An 18945-nucleotide genomic window follows, 5' to 3' on the forward strand; every position below is an offset into this window, starting at 1 on the left:
TTTCTGCTTTGTGTAGTTATTTAATCCTTCTGTGTGTGCTTGAAAAAAGCACCTGCTTTTGGTTTTCTCCTCTGAGCCTTTTTGTGTCATCTTACAATATGTGGTCCATACTGACAGACAATGTACAGACTACTGTCAAACATAATCTGCTAAGCCATCAGAGTGTAAAATCAGTTCAAGGAAACGAGGGCTGCTGCCCCTTCAATGTTCAGCTCTGCATCAGAAGCTGTTGGGTTAGGCTTTGCCTTCCCTCAAGCTCTGTAATCATACATGGATCCTTGAATGGGCCTGACAGGTCGAAGCCTAAGTGGACAAACATCAGGTGGGCCCTCAAGGAAATTAAACAAACTGAGTCCTGAAAGCTAAACTTAGGTGTGTAGGTAAAGATTTTGGGCTCCCTGAAAGGTCAGTTTTTGGGATGGAACCTCTGTAAGGTAAGGTAGGATTACTATTGAATGAATTATTATTTTCTATTTCTTCTGATGTTGTGTTTTCTACTACATCTAGAATTGCTGATGGGTGCTGGCCTGTATTGGTCAGGTGAGTTTGTATTTTCAACAGACATAATATTGATGGCTACAGTGGGAAGAAAAAGTGTGTGAACCCCTTTGGGATTACCTGGCTATTTGCATTTGTCAGTCATCAGAATCACTTTTAGTCGCCAATACTTAACTCTTTGAGGGCTGAATATTTATTCCAAAAACCTCAGTTTTCTGAAAAGCACACAATGCACTGGTGTCACACAGATCAACATAAATCGTCTGTTGCTGCATGTTGTGGCTGCTGTTGGTGCCTGTTTGGCATGTCTGGCAGCAGTGGCTGGGCAGGGGCGGCTTAATGGCCAGTAGGAAGGCACGGCAGGCTGGCTACCTCTCCGTCTAAGCACAGCAGGTGGTCGACGGTGGCAGTGTGATGCAATATGGTTTGTACCTCTTGTCTTCATAAGTGGTGGTCCTCTTAGGTGAACGTTGCTGTAAGCGTATCAGCTACGCAAACATGTTCAGCATCAAGATCAGCAGTTGACTGATAGACTGATGGTACCTTACTTTCGTTTTAAATATCCATCTCAAGATCACTTGCATCAAAGTCAGAGTCCAATTCAGCAATAATACGTAAAACATCCATGGGGTATTTTGCGTTGCACATTTGCTTTAGTCTTGCCAGATGTTGATGCCATTTTAAGCCGCTTTTCCACTGCATAGTACGGCACGACACGGTTCAGTACAGCTCACTTTTGCGGGGCTTTCCACTGGGAACAGTACCTGGTACCTGGTCCTTTTTTTAGTACCACCTCAGCTGAGGTTCCAAGCGTGCCGAACCGTTACCAAAATGTGACATGTAAACTCTGCTGGTCACTGATTGGCCGGAGAAAATCGTCATTACTGCGTCACTGAACTTGCAACACGAGACACAACAGACCCGCGAAGGTTCAAACTGGTTTTAACCAAAAATGGCTGTTCCGTGGTCTGTTGAGGAAGTACAGACGTTCCTCTCGTTGTTAGCCGAGGAGCGGATCCAGCGAGAGCTGGATGGGGCGACGTGGAATGAAAAAATTTTCCAGGAGGTCGCTCAGCTCTTGGCCGCACACGGCTACCATAGGACTTACAAACACTGTAGGGACAAGTTAAAAAAAATGAAGAGCGAGCAGTAGAGGCGGCGCAACTATAACGACACGTGAATAATCCCGCCCACTCTAAAGCGGTACTAAACTGCAGTCGAAACGCCAACCGAGCTGAACTGAGCCGAACCAAGGTGAGCTGTACTGAACCGTGTCGTGCCGTACTATGCAGTGGAAAAGCGGCTTTAGAGGCTGTTTGCTCTTCGCTACTCATACACACGCAGGGAATCGAGGTCAAATCAACAAAGCTACGTAACTTTCCTTCAAGCAAATAGAGTCGAACTAAAAAGTAAGAATTTTGTCGCAGTTTACACCGTCCTCTGCCCCTGAATTTCGACAAAAGTCAACACCAGCCCTGAAAGAGTTAATATACAGGAATTTAGCTTGGTAGCTTTGGAGCTGCTTATAACAAAACACAACATCACACACATAAGTTATACATGTAAGTTATACATAAGTTAAACAATGTAAATTATGAACAGTTGCAGAATGTAGCAATGTGCAAATGGTGTGCAAGTAAAGGTGTGTGTGTGTGTGTGTTGGGGGCCTGAGTATGCACACATTTACATACATGTACATAAACTGTAAATACACACGCAACACAGTTTATGTATGGTTGAAACCATTGGGTCATCCAGTGTGGTAACCACAGGCCACCCAAGACCCCTACAGGCCTCTGGGTGATATGATGAATAAAGCTCCTCAACAGAATATTCTATCATACTATAAATAAGGTGCTAAGTCAAAATTTTTTTGGAATCAATTTTTATTGATGCCAAACACAAATAGTAAGGCAATAAAAAATGAAAAGACATTTTCATGTATAGAGTTTGAAGAAAACCCCCTCACCGGTGCCCATTCAAAACCCACACCACTTTGGAGCTATTTAAGAAAGCTGATAAGAGATAGAACACACAGTCGAAATTAATAAGATCAACAAGGAGAATTTAATAATATAACTCTTAATTTTGTGAAAAACTGATGATATAAGTAAAACAATGTAATAATTATATTTGTGTAGAAAATGGAATAACAATAATAGAATAAAGTACATTTTAAAAAATTTAAGTAAATGAAAGAGTAAAATAAATTAAGGTGCACGTGGAAGTAATAAATAAATACAAGTTGCACATTGTAACATTTAAAAATATAAAGTGCACATAATGAATATTAAAAAAAAGTGCTTCCGGTACGTGCAGATCAGACCTGCACAACGAATAGGAGGACATTTAAACCACGATTCTTTACAGAACTGTTTCACCTCAGCCATTTTCTTAGGATGTCTGGTGTGAACGTCTCGCTCGAGGTCATTCCACCGCATCTCCACTCTGTTAAGGTCTGCGCTCTGAATGGGCCTCTCCAAAAGGTGAAACATCCTTGTTTAGGGTTATTGCCCTGCTGCATCTCCCAACATCTACTGAGCTTAGGCTGGCAGACAGCTACTCTGACATTATCCTGTGGAATTCCTTATGGGTTAGAATACTCACACACAAAAAAAACCACTTTTTTCTAGAAGATATCTCATCATATTTTCATACTGTGCATCATGTGCAAAATAATAATGGGATCAGAGACTTGAAGTCATAAATGAGCAAGGTCAGCACACCACATTGGACAGGGGCCTATGTTGAGGATTAATAATGTAGCTGAAATCAAATGAATAATACTTTATATAGATTACATCTGGAGACAACCATGAGTGAATTTCACTTAAACATTTGTGCTCAAAGAAGGGGTGGTGATTTTGAATTGCAAAGATCAGATGTGCTTTTGTTAACCTGGTCCAAAAGAGAGCAAGCTTGTTTACAATGAACAGTCGAAAAATCTCCTAAAAAGACCTCAAATAAACATATGTGTGTCACTTGTGCAGAAAGCACATTGCACATGTTTAAAATAAAGATAAACTGTTGCAAGAGAAAAACCTTCTGTAACATCATATTATTATGCATGGGCGGATGGTAAACATGAACGATACCTAGACACAGGTGTTGTGTGTGCTCTCTTTTGTTCACCATTATGACAATAGTGTACGAGTTGATGTAAGCTTGAAAGAATTGGCAGCTACGCTTGTGAAAATATGAACTGCAAAATAAACATTTGAAATGAAAGATGTGTCACATTCCATCAAAAAGGGCTGCCTTTAGGAGAGCTGATGATAAAGAGCCACAGGAGATGCAGATTCTAGTACTCAACACACCCAAATCAACAAGATTTTCTAACAGCACCAGTGACAGATGGACAAGACTGCACAACGTCTGTCTTCTGACTTCACATCTAAACGAATAACTAAAGGAAGTTAACATTACCTACTAATTGCAAATATAAACATGCCATGCCAGAATAGGCACAGGGTTTTAACACATCGGATATCTGTAGACCACAATGCTTATCTAAACTCTGTTTGCTGTTGTTATGCTACATACAATAGTGTTGCAATTGTTAAAATGTTAGGAAGATATCAGCAGACAGAATCACTTCTCAAATGCCTATAGCTTCTGTGGTCTATGAATATGTGTGTGTGTGTGTGTGTGCCTGTCTCCTCTGTCATTACAGCATACAAAGTAATTATGAACCTTCAGTTACCTTGTGCCACTGAGCTGCTGAATGAATATCAGCCGGTTTAGCTTCTTACTTCCTTTCAGAGTCAAGTCTTTTATTCAGTTTCCTTTGCTCTGTCCCTGAACCCCGACCGTGTAATTTAGTGCACCGACTGAAGAAATTGGAGGAGGGAGGTTTAGGATAAAACCCCATGGGTATAGCCTTTGCAGCGCTAGATTTCACTGCTATTCACTACAAATGTTTGAACGGGTTGTCTCCAGACACGTATTCTCATTTGAGAATCACATCTAGCCCTGTGAGAATAGAAGAATAGTGTACAGGAAGTGAAACTGCCAATTCACACCTGCTGGGTCCTTCCAGTTTGGAAAGACAAAAATCCATTTGCCTAGCTTCATTGCTTGAAAACAAAAGAACTGCTTCAAAATCTGATTACAAAGAAAGAACTTCTTAGCGTATTCAATGAAAGGTTAATCACACACCTGAATGAAGTACAACAGTCAGTACTTTGTTGTTCAAAAAATGATTGCTAGTATATTAATGTGTTATTTATCCTTGCACGCCTAAGTTGAAATTGTCATTTTGTAACTGTTGATCTGGACAATGCTAAACTGCAAGTAGTAAAATTCATAATTAGTTGTAACAACTCTAAATGTGGTGGCACAATGGCTAACACTAGTAGCCTTGCCACTGATTGGCTTCCCATCTAGGAGTGGTGTCCCCCTCCATGACCCTGATCTCGACTAAACAGGTCTTAGAATACTGTGTATTATTACGGGAAGTGAGTGCATAAATGATGCAAACTGGTAAGGAAAATATGCAAAGTGCAAGCTTTGTTTGTAGCAAGAAAATGAGAGGGCCTGTAAAATGCTGACGTAGTCACTGTAAATGTTTATATCAGCAGCTGACTTATTTGGAGAAAGATGCTCTGCTACTTGTTTTACATGCTGAGTGCCAACAGATTTACAGGGATGGTAGTGATAGCCAGGGTGGGCGATGCATGAAAGAAATTCCAAGAATTACCCCCATTCTGATTTCAAAAGGAATCTCCCTGACATTGAAGGGAGCAGTTTATGAAAGTTGTGTGAGGAGTAGAATAGTCTATGGGAGTGAGATGAGACCAAACAAAGAGTGACATAAAGCAAAGCTGAAATGAACCCGCTTGAGAATTAGTAGATGGACGCGTAGACATTCAGGGAGTAAGAGGACAAGGAATGCTAAGTTAAGACAGACACTTAGTGTGGAGGTATTAGATGTTGTGCTGAGGAGAAACACACTATGGTGGTTGGGCACGCAGAGCCAAAGACAGAGGGTGATTAGGTGAAGAGGTGTAGCATGATGTAGAGTTGCTGAGGCCCAGAGGGTAGGCTAAAGAAGAAGTGGTTGGAGTTGGTATTATATGGTAGGAACAGTATGGGTCACACCACAAAGGATGCCAAGGACTGTGAAGAGTGGAAGAAATAGATTCAGAGAAGCATACCTAGCTAAATTCAGAAAATGAACATAAGGCCAGTGGTGATGATGATGAGAAAATCAAGCTATTTTCATATTATGTTACTACTATTACTCTTATTTCATAAAAGTTAAAAAAATATGCATTAAAACCAGAATCTGCTTGTTAAGCTATCTAAAGTGTTCAGTTATGTTTCTGCAGTAAAACTCTTCACAGCGGAACCTTATTAAGAAGTCTCCTTCCACCAGTAGTATCTGAAGAACAGATCTGCAGTTAATAAACTAAATCAAAGAACACACTACTGTGTAAATGAGTAACATGAAAGAAAATTACTTCATATGTGGGCTACTGATTCCGCTATTCAAATCATTTTGAACGTTTCTGCAGTATAATGCATACTACTATCTGAACTATCTCTAATATCTTTCATTTTTAGACTTATAAAAGCCTTGAAAGTACCTACACTATTTCCATTTAAAAACCTGTAGGCTGGGGTTTCTCGGAAAGCCAGTCTGGAAAATTATCTATATTCAATCGAGACAGTGTAATGCTTCTGTTTAAGTAAACTTTCATTTCAAAATCAAATGCATTTACACCCTATTAAATTAGAAATTGATGTCACTTTAATAATAATGAGAATATAAGAACACGAGAAATTTAATAATGAGAGGAGACCATTCAATCATTCAGGCTTGTTTGTTTAGCTAATAGCTAAGCTGTCCTAATATCTCACCAAGATACTACTTAAAAGTGGTCAAGGTTTCTGCTTCACCTCAATGGCTCAGTGGTTTGTTCCAGATTTCTACAACTTTTAAGTTCTTCCTGGCTTGCTGCTTAATTGCACTTCTACTTAATGTCCTCATGTTGTGATTCACCCTTAAATTGAAAGAATTCTGCTGGATCTTCTTTATCCATCAATGCCTTTGAGAATTGTGAAGATTGGGCTTCACTTCACTCAAAATATGGAATCAATGTAGAAAAGACACTGCTGTCTGCTGCTCCATTATACAATAACTCTATATTTGAGTCCCCTCTCATTTACACGTTATTTAAGTCTTGGATGATACTAGGTATCTCAACCTTCACAGATTTTAATATTGACAATATACAGTATTTGCACCTTTTGATCATCTTTGTTGCAAAGATGGAATTCTCTCAAAGCATTTCCATTGACAAGTTAGAAACTTTGTAAAAAAGAATTTGCCAAATGTCCTTAATCCACCTCTAATGCTCATACCCAAAGATACTTAAACCAGAAAGGATAAGAATATTGGCAGAATTTCTAGACTTTATCAAATATTATCACAGTGCTCACTGCTAGACAGCCTTTGTCAACACTGATAAAGAGACTTCTCTATCAATATCTCAGGCAAGGAATATAATTTGATCATTCACAACATTTAATGTTCTTCAATATGTGCAAAACATACAGTAATGCAGTTGAAATTAGTACACAAGGCATTAATTTTCACTTGCAGATGACACCTAGTTACAACTTTGTTTTAGGCCAAATGGTGTTTCTCCAATGGTATCCTTAATTAACTCTGTCAGTGAATGAATGAAGTGGATGGATGAAAACTACGTGTCTCAAAATGCAGAAAAAAACAGTAATGCTGTTTATTGTGGGGAATGATGCTGATCAAAATATTATTCTGTCACTTTTTAAAATGCTGCTGCAAGAACAAAAAAGTACGAATACATACCACCAGTTCTTAAGTGCTTACACTGGCTCCCAGTTAAGTTTAGGGCAGATTTCAAAACGATCCTTTTAACTTATAAACCCTTAAATAGCCAAGGCTCTGCTTAATTATCTGAACTTATTACTTACAAACCTGAGCGCTCATTAAGATCTCAAGAGGCCGACCTGCTTATAAGTTCAAGGATTAATAAAATAACAGTGGGTGGTTGAGCTTTTAGTTACAGGGGCCCTGAAGCTGTGGAATGACCCGCCTACTACTATAAGAGATACCCCTTCAGTTATCAGCTTTTAAATCCTGGCTAAAGAATCACGACTTTAGTCTGGCATACCCTGATTACAACAACAACAACAACAACATTTATTTATATAGCACATTTTCATACAAAAAGTAGCTCAAAGTGCTGTACATAATGAAGAAAAATAAAAGACAAAATAAGAAATTAAAATAAGACAACATTAGTTAACATAGAAAAAGAGTAAGGTCCGATGGCCAGGGAGGACAGACAAAACAAAAAAAACTCCAGACGCCTGGAAAAAAAAAATAAAATCTGTAGGGATTCCAGGCCATGAGACCACTTAGTCCCCTCTGGGCATTCTACCTGACATAAATGAAAATGAAATAGTCCTCTTTGTATTTAGGGTTCTCACGGACTTTCTTGATGATGATGGTCATGCAGACTTCTGGCTTTCAATCCTTCACTGTTGGAACATCACGGTGGTTTGAGTAGATGGTGGTGGCATAAGCCACCACCAAAAAGACACCGGAAAAAGAAACAGAATAGAGAGTAGGGGTTAGTACGGATTTTAGAGCCACTATGAATAGTTATTAAAATGAATTGAACATACAGAGTATCAGGATTAAATTAAAGTGAAGTTATGAGTAGGCCATGTTAAAATAATGTGTTTTCAGCAGTTTTTTGAAGTGCTCCACTGTATTAGCCTTGCGAATTCCTGTAGACAGATGATTAGAGCTCCAGTTTCCTCCCACAGTCCACAGACATGCAGTTTAGGTGAATTGGTGATCCTAAATTGTCCCTAGTGTGTGCTTATTGTGTGTGTGTCCTGTGGTGGGCTGGGATTTGTTTCCTGCCTTGTGCACTGTGTTGGCTGGGATTGGCTCCAGCAGACCCCCGTGACCCTTTAGTTAGGATATAGCAGGTTGGATAACGACTGACTGACTGACTGACCCTGATTGGAGTGACTGATTAGCTCTTGCATTTTGCCTGGAGAGTTTTTTCCATGCTCTGCACCTACACTTGGTCAGGAGTGCTGTGCAAAAACAATTTATATTGTGTTAATTATTTTGTATTTCTTAGGTGACAATGATAGATTGGCCAACGCTACAGTATAAGAAAAGGGCTTCTTGGATTCTATTTTGCGTGCTGCATTACCCTATTTTTTAACCCAACCTACCTGGAGGGGGGTCTTCCTTTGAATTGTACTTCCCACGATTTCTTCCATTTTTGCCTGCAAGGTTCTTCGGAGTTTTTTCTTATCTCCTTATAGAGTCCAAGACTGAAGGCCCATCAAATAAACAAGGCCTGTTAAAGCCCATTGAGACATTCCTTGGGAGATTTTGGGCTATGCAGAACTAAATTGTTGTTGTCAAGTTGCGCCTCTTTTTCATTTACTAATTAACTTTCATTACGTGGTGAGGAATGCGTTTTTTAGTATGGTTTATAATTACAAATCTTAATTGTCTCTGAGATATATGGGATCAATTGTATTTGTGAATAAACAGAATTTTGTTATACTAAAACTTGTGTTCGATTGCCAAAGGAAAAAACCTCCTCCGTATTGCATAGGTTTGAAACAAATAAAACTTAAAAAAACAATAAATTTAAGTCACTCACAGTCAAAACTTGAATCACCACAGGAACTGCTCCCTAGCACTTTAGTATGACGCTTTGTTTAATCGCAAATGAGATCACTGAGATAACCAAGTAAACATTTTTGGTGATAACAATCTTGCTTTACTATGCTGCACAGCACTTGCAAAAGCATACAGTCTCAAAACTAGACTGAGTCAAGATACAAGTCCCCCTTACCCATAATATGAATGTTTACAAGATTTTCATAGAACCCAGACTCCTGAAAATATGCTCTTTTTAAATCAGTAGTAAGAGAGAATGCATTGAGAAAGAAGTTTTCCCTTTCGATCGAACAGCTTGCCTCAAACTAAACATGGTGGCATCTCACCTACCATTAACCCTGGACAAGGAAAATAAGGGAAAGAACCCGAAGATCATCAGATTCTTCTGAATCAACAACATATTAAGAGAATGTTGTGGAAAAGGCAGGACTGTTTCAAAACTGAATGACAAAGAAAATGTTTCTTTAAGTAATTATGTTATTAAAAATACATTAATTATCCAGTTATTTGGAACACCTGTACACCTGCTTATCCATGTAATTACCTAATCAGCCATGCAGATACAAGTCTGGAGCTTCAGTTAATGTTCACATCAGACAAAACCTTTTCTATTTAGACTGTGGCATGATTGTTGGTGCCAGATAGGCTGGTTTGTGTATTTCTGTAACTGCTGATCTTCTGTGATTTTCATGCACAAAAGTCTCTAGGGTTTACTCAGAAACATTCATAAAGTAGCAGCTTGTTGATGAGAGAGGTCAGAGTAGAATGACCAGACTGGTTTGAGCTGACAGAAACTCAGATAAGAGTTCAAAGCAGAAAAGCATCTCAGAATTCACAAGACATTGAACATTGAGGCAGATGGACTACAGCAGCAGAAGACGGTGACAAGTTCCACTCCTGACAGCCAAGAACTGAAAGCTAAGACTGCAGGTGGGCACAGGCTACGCAAAACTGGACAGCTGAAGACCGGAAAAAGGGTAGCCTGGTCTGACGAATCTCATTGTCTGCAAAGGCACACCTAAAATAGGATCACAATTTGGCACCAACGGCATGAATTTATGCACCCAAACTGCTTTGTGTTAACTTGTCAGAAGATTTGTTATTGTAAGTGACTGAAAAGGCACCACTGCCCCATCATCCATTACATGCAACAACTAGAGAGCCATAACATAATATTAAGTTACCTGCGTAGTGCTTGTAGGGGCTGGAGCCTGTTTATGAGAGAAGGGAGAACGCAGATATAGACTTGACATCACTTTATCACAGACCTCTTCTTTAAATAGCAAACCAACAGTGACTTATTATTGGTTAAATAATCATTTCTATTTGTGTCATCACCCTGAGGTTTCTATTTGGTTACAGTTTTTTTTTTTTATCTTTTACAGGCATAAGGCAGGAATCAACCTAAGATGAAATATCAGTACTGTCACTCTTAGGACCAGTCTAAACCCCAAATCAAAAGAACCTTCAAACTGCTAGCATGGGAGAGTGTAATAAGTTTATATGTTTAATATGTCACTGTGTGCTGTACAAAAAATATTTTATAAATCTGCTTCTTCTCACATGTACAGCTAACACTATGCCAGATTTAGCACACAGGGGCTCATCATTTAGAACTGCTAGACAAGCATTAGAAGACAAGAAAGAGACAACTATAGAAATGGGAATTGTACTATTTCTGTGTGTCAGAGTCAGTATGACATTGGATCTTCTTTTGCCTTGTTTGGAATGGCATGATTTACCTAAGTAGGGGCCTGCACATAAAGAAAGGATTTAAAAACTTGGCCCCGAACACCTTTGAAGCCAATGGATGGATGGGAGAGAACGTTATCCGACCCTGAAAATCCTTCCAGTGCAGCGACGAAAATGGCAAACAGTATACATCGAGCTCCCACTTTGGTAAAAAGTCTTGTCATGGCTTCTTCATCTGTTATACAGTGTAAATCGTCATTAAAGAAAGCTAAGTTATTTCTCCCATGTGATTTCTTACCGCCGTATCACTGAGGGAGGAGTATCGCCTTTTTATATTACACTCACCTAAAGGATTATTAGGAACACCTGTTCAATTTCTCATTAATGCAATTATCTAATCAACCAATCACATGGCAGTTGCTTCAATGCATTTAGGGGTGTGGTCCTGGTCAAGACAACCTCCTGAACTCCAAACTGAATGTCAGAAAGGGAAAGAAAGGTGATTTAAGCAATTGTGAGCGTGGCATGGTTGTTGGTGCCAGACGGGCCGGTCTGAGTATTTCACAATCTGCTCAGTTACTGGGATTTTCACGCACAACCATTTCTAGGGTTTACAAAGAATGGTGTGAAAAGGGAAAAACATCCAGTATGCGGCAGTCCTGTGGGCGAAAATGCCTTGTTGATGCTAGAGGTCAGAGGAGAATGGGCCGACTGATTCAAGCTGATAGAAGAGCAACTTTGACTGAAATAACCACTCGTTACAACCGAGGTATGCAGCAAAGCATTTGTGAAGCCACAACACGCACAACCTTGAGGCGGATGGGCTACAACAGCAGAAGACCCCACCGGGTACCACTCATCTCCACTACGAATAGGAAAAGAGGCTACAATTTGCACAAGCTCACCAAAATTGGACAGTTAAAGACTGGAAAAATGTTGCCTGGTCTGATGAGTCTCGATTTCTGTTGAGACATTCAAATGGTAGAGTCAGAATTTGGCGTAAACAGAATGAGAACATGGATCCATCATGCCTTGTTACCACTGTGCAGGCTGGTGGTGGTGGTGTAATGGTGTGGGGGATGTTTTCTTGGTACACTTTAGGCCCCTTAGTGCCAATTGGGCATCATTTAAATGCCACGGGCTACCTGAGCATTGTTTCTGACCATGTCCATCCCTTCATGATCACCATGTACCCATCCTCTGATGACTACTTCCAGCAGGATAATGCACCATGTCACAAAGCTCGAATCATTTCAAATTGGTTTCTTGAACATGACAATGAGTTCACTGTACTAAAATGGCCCCCACAGTCACCAGATCTCAACCCAATAGAGCATCTTTGGGATGTGGTGGAACGGGAGCTTCGTGCCCTGGATGTGCATCCCACAAATCTTCATCAACTGCAAGATGCTATCCTATCAATATGGGCCAACATTTCTAAAGAATGCTTTCAGCACCTTGTTGAATCAATGCCACGTAGAATTAAGGCAGTTCTGAAGGCGAAAGGGGGTCAAACACCATATTAGTATGGTGTTCCTAATAATCCTTTAGGTGAGTGTATTTCTATATAGTTTCGAGTTACTTAAGACGCCGCAAGTACAAAACGAATGTATTTCCAGGGAGCTAGTGCCCCCTATAGAAAAACAGAGCGAAGCCTAGAGCACCAGGAGGAAACTGACAGAGACACTGGGAGTGCAGGTAAACTCCACGTGGGCTGTGACTTGCACCAAGATGCCTGGAGATGTTAAACAGCTTTATTAAGCACCATACTGTTCTTTGTTTTTTTTCTTTTTTTTTTTAATGCAAAAACCACACACACCGATATCTGGCAGAAAGACCATGTGAGTAACAGGACAAGGTAGAAACTCAGGAGCCTGACTCAGGCATGTGTCTACTTACAAGGCAGTTGTAGCAAGTCTACCACCTTGCCTACTGCACATTCAGTTTTAAACAAGCAGTGAAACTGTGTGATTATATCTGGCAAACTGTATCTCCTTAGATAAATCACACAATTAAAACTGGAAATAAATAAATCAATAAAAAATGTCAATACAATAAAGTAATATTGAGAGCAGACTAATGACAATAACAACCTGCACTTATTAATATTGCATACGTTTTATCAAAGAGCAAACCAACAAAAACTCTCTGTTCTAATAAATTTGTGGCTTCAGTCTTATCACAGCTCATCAAGTCTAGAATGCAGAAATAGGGCAAAAGAAATGAACTGAACTCATAGAGCTGCAAGATAGATGCTGATAATGTGCAGAAGCACGAAAGACAGAGAGCAGAACCAGACTGAGACACACACACAAGGTAATAGGCCATAAAAATGCATTTTTTCAAATGCCTATTGGACTCAGATTATATCATATCACACACATTGTAGCTTCTCTTCACTAGCTTCCTGTTTTGTTACAGGATCAGGTTTAAAATTTTACTGTTTGTTTTTTAAGTCTCTGAATGGTTTAGCCCTCATTTATCTTACTGATCTCTCACATCCTAATTCTCCTTCACGGTCACTGAGGTCCTCTGACCAGAAGTTATTGGTCGTGTCAAGATCTAGACTTTAGCTAAGGGGGGACTGTGCTTTTTCAGTTGCTGCCTCTAAGCTTTGGAGCAGTCTGCATTTTAACATTAGGTCAGCAGCAACTTTGGATACTTTTAAATCTTGCCTGAAAGCCTTTCTTTTTGCCTTAGCTTTTAAAACTTTCTATTCTATTTATATTATTTGTACTATTTATTTAATTAGCTTTGGTGTATTTAGTTTATATAAATATATGTATTTGTGAAATGAAAGAAGCTGTCCAACACTTTGGTCAACTCCTGTTATTTTAAATGAGCTTCATAAATTGACTTGACTTGACTTGAGAAATGGTGTTATGTTGACAGTTTCTCTCCAGACCATCCCCAATGCCCATGTTTTACAAACTCAAGACACTTGCTGCCTTAATGATATTCAGATCTGGAAGAATAACAACTACCTGCAGTTACAAAGCAATATGTTAGAAACTATACTTTTCGATATTTCTTGTCAGGGAAAAAAATCCAACATAAAGCACACCAGCATTGATGGTCACTTACCGTAATTCCTGTTTCTTCCTTGGTTATAAATCTTGAGATTTCATTAGATTCTACACTTTCATTTCAAAGTCACATTTTGTCCATGTCCACACAAAATTTAAAGAGTATTTCAAGAATTAGACACTTTCTACATTTACATGATGCTGAGAAGTTAGCTCATGTTTTCCTCGCATCTCGTCTTGACTACTGTAATTCATTGTTCGTTGGTCTCCCTGGAAAGAGCATTCAGAGGTTACAGTATGTCCAAAACAGACATGCATATATTCTAACAAAAAAATCATAAATGTACTGTTATAACACCAAATGTATCATCCTTGCACTGGTTATCTATTTAAGAGAGGATCGATTTGAAGATTAGTTTACTAATGTATTGCCTGAATTGCCACTTCTACATCTCAGGGTCCTCAAACCTCCTGGGCATTCCACAGATCAGACTGTGCACAACAAGCTTTTTGTTCTTTTGGGCCTCGCCAATGAAGTAAGCTCCCACAGTCTCACCAAAGCTCTGCCACAGTGATTACTTTTAAGATAATTTTAAAGACTTATTTGTTTCAATGTGCTTTTAATTCTCTAGAAGTAATATTTATTTCTGTTTTATTTGCCTGAACTATACACCTGTCTGTTGTGAACTTGGCCCGGACACAGACAGGCAGACATGCTGTTGTCAAACCACCACACGTTTATTTACAGTATTTACAATAATAATAATGGTCACACAGACCTTAATCACGTGCACAAACCCCAAACAGTCACAATCCTGGCCACAATGCCTTGTCTTCGGGCCGCCTCCACAGCTCCTCTTGCCTCGTCCTCCTTCCACCCGACTCTAGCCTCGAATGAATGGAGACGGCCCCTTTTATAGAGGACCCGGATGAGCCCCAGGTGTTCCCGGCATTCCTCCTCTAGCCACGCCCCAGCGTGCTCTCCGGGCGCCGTCATAAATCTTCCCCCCAGCACTTCATGGTGTGGCGGAAGTGCTGGGGTAACAGGTCCCCAAGACACTGGGGCGCCTCCTGGCGGTGACCACGGGCCCCTACAGGGTAGGGCTTCCATGCCCTGTACCCGTGGCCCCCAAAACAACCCAGAAGGCAACCCCCACGTGATCCTGGGTGGGTGCAGACCCACATCCGGTCCTTCCTGTCGTCCCGGCCGGGTCATGGCCCCTGGCATCCCTGACACTGTACAAACCTCAAACTCAGCATTGCAAAACTAAATAATTGTGTCAAAACTCTGTTGTTTTTCATGTAAATCAAAATCTGCGCTATGAAGCCCACATACACTACTGAACGCTAAAGCACATTGGTCACCAACTCAAAACACCACTATAATAACATGTCCTGGCACTGAATAAGGAGCTTTGTTTCAGAACAAAGATATTGTTGCACTGATGATTGAGGAAATGTAGATGATGTGTTGTGTTGTATGGGCCTAAGGTGGCGTAAGGTCAGCCTTCATGCCAACCAGGGGCTTGCAGAATGGTCAATGACGTTCTGTCCTCTTCTCTGTCATTTAGCATACCTTTAAAGCAGGGGTCCTCAGTCACAGTCCTGGAGGGCCGCAGTGGCCGCAGGTTTTTGTTCTAACCCGGTTGCTTAATTAGAAAGCAATTCTTGACAATAATTTAATTTCATGGCTTGTTAGTGTTTTAACTCTGCTATGTCAGCTAATTCTCATCTCCTAGATTTTCTTGCTCTTTCTAAGGATATCATCCAAATGATTTGAAGGCTAAAATGGATGAGTAATTCTCAGTCCTTCACTTTTTCCTCTTCACTTTCCTTCCAAGTATTTGATTAAACCCAATAGTGTATGATAAATACACACAGTGTAAATGGTAACAAGCTAAATCGAGAAATGCTGATCTCTTTTGTCATTTGCATGTTAACACTAATTAGGAACAATTAAAAACCAAGAATACAGCTGTTTAAGACAAAAATGAGCAATAAGGGTTCAAAATCTTAACAAGCGAGACAACAAAAATAAAGAGGAAGTGTTACTTGAGCAATAAGGGCTTCTTATTAAGAAATTGGGTTGGAGCAAAAACCTGCAGCCACTGCGGCCCTCCAGGACTGTGATTGAGGACCCCTGCTTTAAAAGCTGCCTCAAAGCAATTATTTACACGTTTTCCCAGCTCTTTAATATCCTGCCACAGCTTCTCGTTTGTTACTAGCATATCATTTATTTCTTTCTTTATATCTTTCTTGAGCTCCTTTATGTCTTGAGCGGTGGCTGTGGCCATTACAGCGATCATTACCTTTAGTTCGGACAGATCGTTTCGGCCTTCATGCTCCGTGGCTGAAGTGGCAATTCCTGTTCCGGCGCGCGAGGAGTAGATGAAAACGAGGACGGCATAGCCATTTCCAGTTTCAATGGATCTTCTGGAATCGACAACCTATCGTGACCTGAATCACTTGCACATACGCTCCCACTTTCGCTCTTGACTGGAGACGATACAGGGAAATCTGTGCTTTCACCTGACTGTTCCAAGCCAGTCTCACTTCTCTGTCACTTAGTGAGGTTGAAGCTTGCCTTGGCTAAGAAAATGAGCTTGCGGGGTGTTTCACTGAGTTAATATGAAATATTCTTTACAAAAGGACATAACTGAATAAAATATAACTTGCAAGTGTGTAGAAATACAATACAAGGCAAATTATTCTGCACATTTCAGTAATGTAGTATGATACGTGTGAAAGTAGACCGTCTAATGTATGTCTGGGCTTACTATCAAATATTTTAACTACTAGTGTTTCACTCTTTTTGATTTCTTTTCAAAAGGAACACTTCCTTCATCCTCATACAATTATGTTTCAGGATGCAGTCAATGGTTTCAAAGTTGATTGTCTATTCCAGGAAATACAGCATGGTCTTCTACAATTCTGGATTGAATTTCTCAAAAGTAAGATTGTATTTCTGGCAACCTCCATGTTCATAATGGCCATCTCCTGCTTAGCTGACTACAGCTGTGGTCTGCCTCCAATTGTTGGTCTTCTCTCAGTTCTGCCAAGAATAGTAATGTGAGTGCAGTACTAGAACTATGGCTCACTTGTGGTACAGTCCAGCACTGCAGAGCACTATGTACAACATCTACTACCGTAATGTATTCTCACAATTAGCGCCACTGACACAGAATAAACAGTGTACAACACACACTGCAGTGCATGTGCTAGAAGTAAGACAACCAATTTTTCCATCTACAGTAGCAACTAATCTGTTTTCTTTTCAGAACATCTTGATTATTGAGGCAATGGTAAATCTACCCAAATATGGCGGAACTCCTCACCAGCCTCTCATGAACATGCCATGAACAAGAACATGGTCCTCTAGTTTGCCTAGATCTCATCCAATACAAATGTCCTTCCTCTTCCTCGTCTTCATTCTCGCCCATGGCCTCATCCTAGCCTTCTTCTCAGTGTTCTCCAAGCATTGGCACCCATCCTTGAAAAGTACACAAATCTGTGTCCCTGTTTATTCCTCCCAATGTTCTGAACTGCTGGCGTCCTGCCCGGGGTTTGTTTCCTGCCTTGCTCCCTGTGTTGGCTGGGATTGGCTCCAGCAGACCCCTGTGACCCTGTAGTTAGGATATAGCGGGTTGGACAATGGATGGATGAATGTTCTGAACTACGCGAATAGAATCTTGTTTCTTAATGTTCACACATGGAGAGTTGTGTGTTTATTGAGTTCAGGTTAACATAATTTGGAGGCAATTATATCGAGGTGAAGCACTTTCAAAATGAGAACATTGTGTCACCTGTGCTTTATGGAAGGATTTGTGCTTGGGATTTTGTACAAAAGGTTCAGCAAATCTGAAGCATATGTCAAAAACAGAGAACTGTGTTTAGAGTTTTGGGAAATATGTGCTTATTTTGGAAACCGAAGAAAGGGTTTGAGTTTTAAGGGTAACAAAATCAGTGTCTAACTGATTTAAAAAAAACTGCAAACCGTCCAAAGACATGCAGGTTAGGTGCATTGGCGATCCTAAATTGTCCCTAGTGTGTGCTTGGTGTGTGTGTGTGTCCTATGGTGGGCTGGCGCCCTGCCTGGGATTTGTTCCTGCCTTGCACCCTGTGTTGGCTGGGATTGGCTCCAGCAGACCCCGTGACCCTATGTTAGGATATACAGTAGTGGGTTGGATGATGGATGGATATTCAACAAATACATAATTTTCCTAATCTTCTGGTACATGTTGGAAATGCAGAGAGTTTGCTTGTGAGAAGAGTAGAAAAGAAAACTCTGCTTGATATGAGAAATCAGAATAGTGATCATAACCATTTATACAATTTATTTTAAGTTTTTTTCTTATACTTAAAACGTTAAAAAATATAAGAACAAACGAAATTTGACAAACAAGAGGAGATCATTCAGTCCTAATATGTCATTTAGATTCTTCTTAAAGGATGTCAAAGTTTCTGCTTCAAAGCTGGCATCAGAGGCACAATCAGTGAAATAATTTATTCATGTTCTTTTAACCAAGTGCATTTATAGCTTAGCGCTCAGTTTACAATTTTAAAATGCATATTTCTCAAAACATTACACACAGTTCTCTACATCAGACACAATTAGCAACACTGAATTCTCTGTTAATTTATTGTAATTTAGAAAATGCTGCTATTCAAAATGGCACACTCATTGGCCAATTGCCTACACCTAATTCTCAAGTGTGAAAACACGTATTGCTAATTCCTTTTCTAAGATAGCAGAGTATGAGCACCATACAAAGGCAGAAGGTTAGTTCTTTTGGTTTGGACAAAACTGGAGGCAAATATTGGTCAGGGAGGTAGAGGAAGAGGTGTGAGGATATGAGGAGGACTCCATTGAAGAGTTTCTCTCTCCATGGAGGTGGAAGGTATTCGATCGCTAGCCCTACAGACACAAACCCCTTCTTCAGGCAATGGAGGGAATATAAATAAGGAATATCAGATGATATTTCCCCCATTGCATCGTTTGTGGAGAGGTGATGTGGCCAGACCCAGACA

Source organism: Polypterus senegalus, chromosome 10 (genome assembly GCF_016835505.1).
Source record: "Polypterus senegalus isolate Bchr_013 chromosome 10, ASM1683550v1, whole genome shotgun sequence".
Taxonomy (NCBI): domain Eukaryota; kingdom Metazoa; phylum Chordata; class Cladistia; order Polypteriformes; family Polypteridae; genus Polypterus; species Polypterus senegalus.